The 7471-nt window shown below is 46.3% G+C and overlaps 1 non-coding gene across 1 annotated transcript; it reads left to right on the top strand.

The window, feature by feature from the left end:
- Nucleotides 1-6237: 6237 nt before the first annotated feature.
- LOC130348996 (U2 spliceosomal RNA) lies at nucleotides 6238-6422 on the top strand. Its single transcript, XR_008886436.1, has one exon. It is a non-coding gene; the product is annotated as a U2 spliceosomal RNA (small nuclear RNA).
- The last annotated feature ends 1049 nt before the right edge of the window (nucleotides 6423-7471 follow it).

Genomic DNA, 7471 nt, shown 5'->3' with positions numbered 1-7471 from the left:
ACGTTGAGCGTTACCTGTAGCTTCGGAAGCACCTAGGGTACCCCCGACCTCTGCCTTGGGTAAGGGTTCCGCTTTTATAGCGGGATTCCGAGCCCCTGCTGCTATTGGGGAAGGGGCTTAGTCCCTGGGTGTGGAAGATGCCGTTCTCCTGGGCTTTCCCCTCTGGGGAAATGTCGATGCGAAATACCATCCGCATAGAGGTGTCGGAGAGCCATCGTCAGTTGAAGAACCTCCGCTTCATTGCGGAGGTGATTCTTCTTGACTACTTCCGCCTCAATAGGGAGGACATCCTGTGTCTAAATGACCAGGAAAGCCGTGGCCTGTATACCGTCACCTTCACGGCCACGGCGTGTTGCGATAACATCTATGCAACCTTGTCTGGTGCGGACCAGAGGGACGATCGACTCGACGGTCTTTCGTTCCAGTTCCTCTATGGTGAGGAACATATACCGTTGGTGGTGGCTATGCACAGCCCTTATGTGACCACGGAGGATATAGCCACTTTTCTTCGGCGATACTGCGAAGAGGTGCGATTCGCAAACAAAATCTTGAACTCCGTGCGGTTCTGGAACGGCAAGAGGAAGTTCTGGGTCAAGCTCCGTAAGGATCCCGGTGGTATTGGGGGTCTTTGCCATCCGCCCCCAAATTTTGCCATCGGGAGAGTTCGGGGCTTCCTGTTCTATCCTCAAATGCCTATGTATTGCCGAAATTGCTTGAGGTTTGGCCACACCCAGGAGACCTGCGGCGCGGAGCGTGTGATTCGCTGCAATAGGTGTGGCCAAGAAGGTCACATAGCCTCAAGATGTAGCCATACGATAAGGTGCAACCTCTGCGGAGAGGAAAATCACGATTTTAATTCCTGTCCCCATAAAGCAAAAACTACGATGGGTGGGTCAAGGCTGGGCCCACCCAAAGAGGGGACAGGACAAAAGACGTCCTTTTTTAAGATGCCCAAACCCCAGATGGCAGGTACTGATGGGTCCAGGCCCAAGACCTCTGGTGTTCCATCGGGGGGCCCACCGGTGGTAGTGCTAGGGGGAGGCCATGGGGATTCCACGAAGCCCGGGCGGGTAATCGAGTTTACTGCCCGGGAAATTGAAAGACGTCGATCGACTTCCTACCTGGCTCAAGAGCCCGCCGAAACTTCTGAAGGGGGCTCACCTGTGGCGGGTGGCAGCCGACGGGCCTCGGTGGGGGCAAAGGTGGACCCAAAATTGCAGCATAAGCCAGGTACTGGCTTGGCCCAGGGTCGCCCTGCTCCGGACGAAGAGGCCCCGGTGAAAGCCCGCCGGAAGGGGAGCCAGGTGGCCAGGTCTGAGCCCGGTCCTGTTACTCCGCCTATACAGGACAGGGCCAAGAAGACAAGTGGCGCCAAACCAGGGTTTGCTGCCCCGCCAGCAGTGGACCCGGTGGGTAAAACTGGCCATCGTCGATCGATGGGGAAGTTGGAGCAACAGTCCTCAGCAACGCTTGCTGGGGAACAAGCGATGAAAACTTCCCAAGGTAGCGGCAAAGGTTCCGGAAAAGAGGCCTCACAGGCCCCTGTGCAGCAGTTCCAGTCGTCAAATGATGAAAGAAGACGCAGATCCATCAGCCGGGGGCCAGAGATTACATCGAGTGAGAGCAACACAGAGGATATGGACAGCAGTGTGACATTTAAAAGACAAAGAGAAGAAGAAGAGGAAGACATTCAAAGGAAAGCGGCGTGCCGTAGTTCGGACGAGAGCGAGCTCAGGGTCGGGGCATCATCGATCTCAAGCTCCGACCCTCAGAACATCAAGGAGCTGATGACCCCGCAGGCGGGGGATGACGGTACGCAGCTTATTATTGACTTTGATTCTCCAAGCACTGACTCTCCATAAACTATGCCTATCCCTGTAAAAATTGCCTCACTCAATGTGAGGTCCTTAAAGAGCCCTGATCGCAGGGCTGCTTTATTTTCTTATCTAGAGACATGTGACTTTGACCTTTGCCTGCTACAAGAATGTGGAATCCCTAGTAAAATGGACTATAAAGACTTAAAAGAAGACTGGAAGCTGGGCCCATCCATATGGTCCGGTGCAAATGACTGTCGTTCTGTGGGTGTTGGGCTGCTCTGCCGAGGCCAGTCCTTTTCTATTCATACAGTAACTGAGATTGTGCCTGGCAGAGCTCTTTTAATTCATCTATATTTTAATGGACTTTTAATTCGTGTTTTAAATGTGTATGCCCCTCCTGATAAACAGGATCGGGCAGAACTATTTGAAATTTTACCACTGTTTTGTGTTGGGTCTTCTCCCCTGCTGGTGGGAGGTGATTTTAACTGCATACGTGATGGGGAACACCGGCAGGGTGGGGATATTAATCGTAAAGACCGCACTTCTTACCTGCTTAAAAATTTTATTGATGATTTTAATTTGAAAGATTTCTGGAAGGATCTCTTGCCGGAGGACCTGGGCGCCACATGGTCCAATGGAAGAGTGAGCTCCAGAATCGATTTTATTTTTTCCTCTAGAGCTTTTAAACCCCTGAAATGCACGCTCGAGCAGAATATCTTCTCTGATCATAAGCTCCTCTTGGTGGGCCTGGAGCTAGAGGGGGAGCAAAAAGCAAAAAGGGGCCTCTGGAGATTAAACACCACACTCCTAGAGGACCCTGAGATAAAAGAGGAGTTTGTGCGGACCTACCAGTGCTGGCAATCACAAAGAAAACCCCACGAGCCTATGCTGCACTGGTGGGAGGGCACCAAATCTAAAATCAGATTTTTTTTTATCAAAGCAGGTAAGAAGAAGGCAAAAATGGAAAAACAGTGGTTTTATGTTCTTAACATGCGTTTAAATGTACTTTTTAAATTGAAAGAAGCTGGTATGGATGTAGAAAATGATATTTTAAACCTTAAAACTGAAATAAAACATGCCATAGAAAAGAAAGGGAAACAAATCATTTTTAACTCACATGTGCAGCACCTGGAGGAGGGCGAGAAATGTTCCCGTTTCTTTTTTAAAAAAGTGATGAATAGGAGGGATATCATCCAAAACCTTGAGGGTGAATCCACTCCAAAAGGCATGTTAGATGCAGTTTTTAACTTCTACCAGCTTCTTTTTAATAAGAAAGATCTTAATCCATCCTTTTTAGAACATGTTCTTAATTCCCTTGATTTTAAGCTAGATGTTTTAGACCAGGAGGTTTTATCCCGTGATCTTAACTTAGTTGAACTTTTATTTGTTTTTAAAAGTTTTTCTAGTGGGAAGGCCCCTGGGGAAGATGGTTTACCCATCGAATTTTATTTAGCTTTTTGGGATATTTTAAAGGATGATATGGTTTTATTGTATAAAGAAACTTTTATTGTTAATGAACTTCCCCCTTCCTGGAGGAGGGGGATTGTATCATTACTTTTTAAAAAAGGTGAAAAGGATATGCTAAAAAATTGGCGCCCCATCACACTTTTAAATGTCGATTATAAAGTTTTAGCCAAGTTATTAGCTGTTCGTTTTAAACCTTTTATTCATAAATTAATTCACCCAAATCAGGTTTGTGGGGTACCTGGAAGGTCTATAGCTGAATCCCTAAATATTTTAAGAGATGTTTTATGGTATTTTAAGGATAGAAATCAAACTGTAGCAATTTTATCCTTAGACTTTGAAAAAGCCTTTGATAGGGTCTCCCATGAATACCTGTTTTTAGTTCTTAAAAAGATGGCAGTGCCTGAAACGATTTTAAGCCGAATCATGCTTTTATACCGATCCTGTTTTAGTCAAGTCTCTGTTAATGGCTTTTTAACCAGCGGTGTTCCTCTTTTATCAGGTGTCAAACAGGGCTGCCCCCTGTCCCCACTCCTTTTTATTTGCGCAATCGAACCACTGATGGCCCTCCTCAGAAAAGACTGGGTAGTAAGAGGCGTACCGATACCTGGTGGAGGAGGGACCCATCTAAAGGTGTTGGGGTACATGGATGATGTCACCATACTGTGCCCGGACTCTCCATCCATGAGGGGGGCATTGAGGAACACCAGCTATTTCTGCGAGGTCTCTGGTTTTAAGCTAAACACAGATAAATGTGACTGTTTTTATATTGGCTCCTGGGATTCATCCATCACCCCAGGAGTCACAATGCAACAGGATCAAATTAAAGTTTTAGGTATTGTTTTTAACCAGGTCAATGATGGGAGCCCTAACTGGGATTCAGCTATAGCTAAGATGGAGAAGAAGATTTTAATGTGGAATCTTAGAAACCTTACCATGGAGGGGAAGATTTTAATAATAAAGATGGTTTTACTCCCTATTATGCTATACATTGCCATGGTATTTCCTCCATCTATTTTATACATTAAAAAAGTAACTAGAATTGTTTTTACCTTTTTATGGGGTTCAAAAATGGAGAAATTAAAGCGTGATTTTATGTACAAAAGTAAAGATAATGGCGGGAAAGATGTTCCTAACCTTTTTACTTTCTTTTACATAAAGTATTTCTGTTTCTGTTTTAAAATTATTAAATCCGATGGCATTTTTAGCTGCTTTTTAAGGTACGCTGCGGGCATGGTTTTTAAAAGATGGTTGCGCATCCCTCTGAACGCTCCGGTGCTTCTGTGTCCCCCAAAACATTATGTGGTGTTGGAAAAGACAGTCAGGCTCCTAGGTCTCCAAGATTTGGAGCCTGACATACTGGGGGACCAGAGAAAGGTATCAAAGGTCCTCAGGCGGAGTGAGGTTACCCTGGCAGTGTCCAATTTCACACAGGCAAGATCCAAAAAGGTATGGCGGAACGTGTACGGGAAGTTTCTGGCGAATGTACACAGGGATCTTGCCTGGGCAATCGTCCACCAGTGCCTCCCTACTCGTGAGTTCCAGCACAGGCGAGGACTGGTGGCGAGAGCCAAGTGCCCGAGAGATGGCTGCGGAGTGGACGAAACGGTGCTGCACATATTTTGGAACTGCCCTTTTGCACGGGAGCTTTGGAGGAAGGTAGGCCCACTTTTGAAGTGGGCCTGCGGCCTAAAAGATTTTAATCACGAATGTGTCTTTTACGGTCTTTTTAACTGCCCCAATTTTAAACAGCAGATGATCTGCTGGATGATTATTAATTGTTTTAAAAATGCCATCTGGAAAGTTAGGAACATCTTACTTTTTAAACATGATTTTATTGATGTTAAAAACTGTATAAAGCTGGCCCTGAGTGAGATGTACATCTATTACCTAAGAGACAAGAAACAGTTGGGGGCCAGCGAGGCAGCATCCATGTGGTGTCTGCCTCTATGGAACGAAATAACAGTATAATCAGTTTTTATGATATTTGTATAATGTTTTATCCTGCCATTTTTATTTTTTCTCCTTTTATTACTGGTTTTATTATTTGTATTTTAAAACTTTTGTGAACCTTTTATTATTTTGCATTTTAAATTTTGTATGGTTTCTTATTTATTCAATAAAATTTTGTTGAAACCTTATCTGTTCTTATCAGTTTTCATGCTGGTGGGGATGGGTGCTGCATGGAGGATGCAGGTGTACCAGGGCTTTCCGGGGCTGGTTCTGAGGAATCAGCTCGACGGCTGCCCCGATGTGACCTGTTCCCTCCGGGTCTCGCCATGAGGCTGAGAGGGTCTAGAGCCGAGGTACTTTTGTGCCTCGGGGAGTGGTGACCCCGAGGTGCCGAAACTCACTGGGAGAATAGACTCACTGAGTTGAAGCACGGGCACCATAATCTCTTCACCTTGTGGCACTCACCTCTTGATTCCCGGCCTTCTGGCTAGGATCAGAGAAATTTTTATAGATCCGGCCGGATGTCCGGGCAGTATATCTGCACACATTCACTTATTTATTTCTTTTTTGTCTCACTGTGTCACTTTTTGCGTGTTGTGTGTTCACAGGATTTGTCAGGATGCGGTAGCCCTTCTGGGTGTCCCTCCTGGCGGTCTAGGGGAGGTGTGTGTGGCCATTAGGTTCCGCACCTCCCTGCAAACACCCCGGGTACTCCTGCTTTGGCAGGGTACCTACCGTAATCGGCTCTGCGGGCAGATACCTTGGCTAACGCCAAGGGGGATGCCGGGAGCATTTGTGGTCCCCTAGTAGCTTCGGCGAAAAGGGACATCGAACCTGGAACCTCGCAGGTACCTTTTGGTCCGGAGGCGAAGGGTAAGGTTTGTTGGGGGGCCTCTCTCCTATCGGAGAAGGGCTTGCGATAGACCGCATCCTTTGTGCACGTTTTTTTAGTGTAACACGTTTGCACTTTTTCTTGCACTTTGGGTGAATCGAAAGCACGTTCCTCGGCTTTAGATAAAAAAAAAAAAAAAAAAATCTGTTCTTATCAGTTTAATATCTGATACGTCCCCTATCTGGGGACCATATATTAAATGGATTTTTGAGAACGGGGGCCGATTTCGAAGCTTGCTTCCGTCGCCCTATGCATTGACCCGATATGGCAGTATCTTCGGGTACAGTGCACCACCCCCTTACAGGGTTAAAAAGAAAGATTCCTACTTTCATTGCTACCTGCTTGCTGGCTAGCCAGCTAGCCAGCCCTGTGGGCCTTGCTGCTGCAGCCAAAAAACAAAAGGTGGTGCTGCTGCTGCTGCTTCTGCTGCTTCTGCTTGTGTCTGGCCGCTGTTGGAGCGTCCAGGCACAGGACTTCTGCTGCTGCTGACTAAATGGCCTCCTTAATTGGATCATTTGAGTAGCCAGCACACCTGTGCAGGTAGGGCATGACATGATAGGCAGCTGCCTTGATAGCGGGTGGGTGCTGAATGTTCCTAATTGACAAAATAAGATTAATGCTTATGAAGAAATATAAAATCTCATCCCTTCCCCAATATCGCGCCACACCCCTACCCCTTAATTCCCTGGTTGAACTTGATGGACATATGTCTTTTTTCGACCGTACTAACTATGTAACTATGTAACATAACATGGGGGGGGGGGGGGTCTCCTGGCTGTTCACACAGGTGTGTCATTGCTGTACATTGACCATGCATTGCTTCTGTGGTATTGCAAAGGCAAAGACAAATGCTTCCAGCCATCCATTGCACTAATGGATTGGTCATCAGCTGGCTGTCTATGTCCCGCATCAATATAGACCAAAGTACAGAGGGTTAGGCTATGCTATTGTGCACCTACCTGATGCATCAGAAGGTGCGAGGCCCTTGCTAAATTCTGTGCACAGACTTTGAGATCTATACTTTAGACTGTATCTAAACCTGCTCCAACATGGACTGACATTCTGGCCTACTTTCAGCCGATGCGACTTGTCTGTCGCTGAACAGTCGCTTTTTATGTATTCAGCACCTATGTATAATGTTGTAAAAATGCTCTAGAAGCTAAAGTCGCAGAAATGTCACACATATTTGGCCTGCAACTTTCTGTGCGACAAATTCAGACAGGAAAAATCAGTATAAATCCTTAGAAAATTATCCCCCAGTGTCTCCATCTGCTGGCGGTATTGAATAAGCATTGCTGCACTGATGGGGTATGCATTAGACGAAAAAAAAGAAGAAAAAGAAGAA

The sequence above is a fragment of the Hyla sarda genome, unplaced genomic scaffold (assembly GCF_029499605.1).
Source record: "Hyla sarda isolate aHylSar1 unplaced genomic scaffold, aHylSar1.hap1 scaffold_908, whole genome shotgun sequence".
Taxonomy (NCBI): Eukaryota; Metazoa; Chordata; class Amphibia; order Anura; family Hylidae; genus Hyla; species Hyla sarda.
The sequence above is the reverse complement of the archived record's forward strand: the minus strand, read 5'-3'. Positions and strand labels throughout refer to the sequence as shown.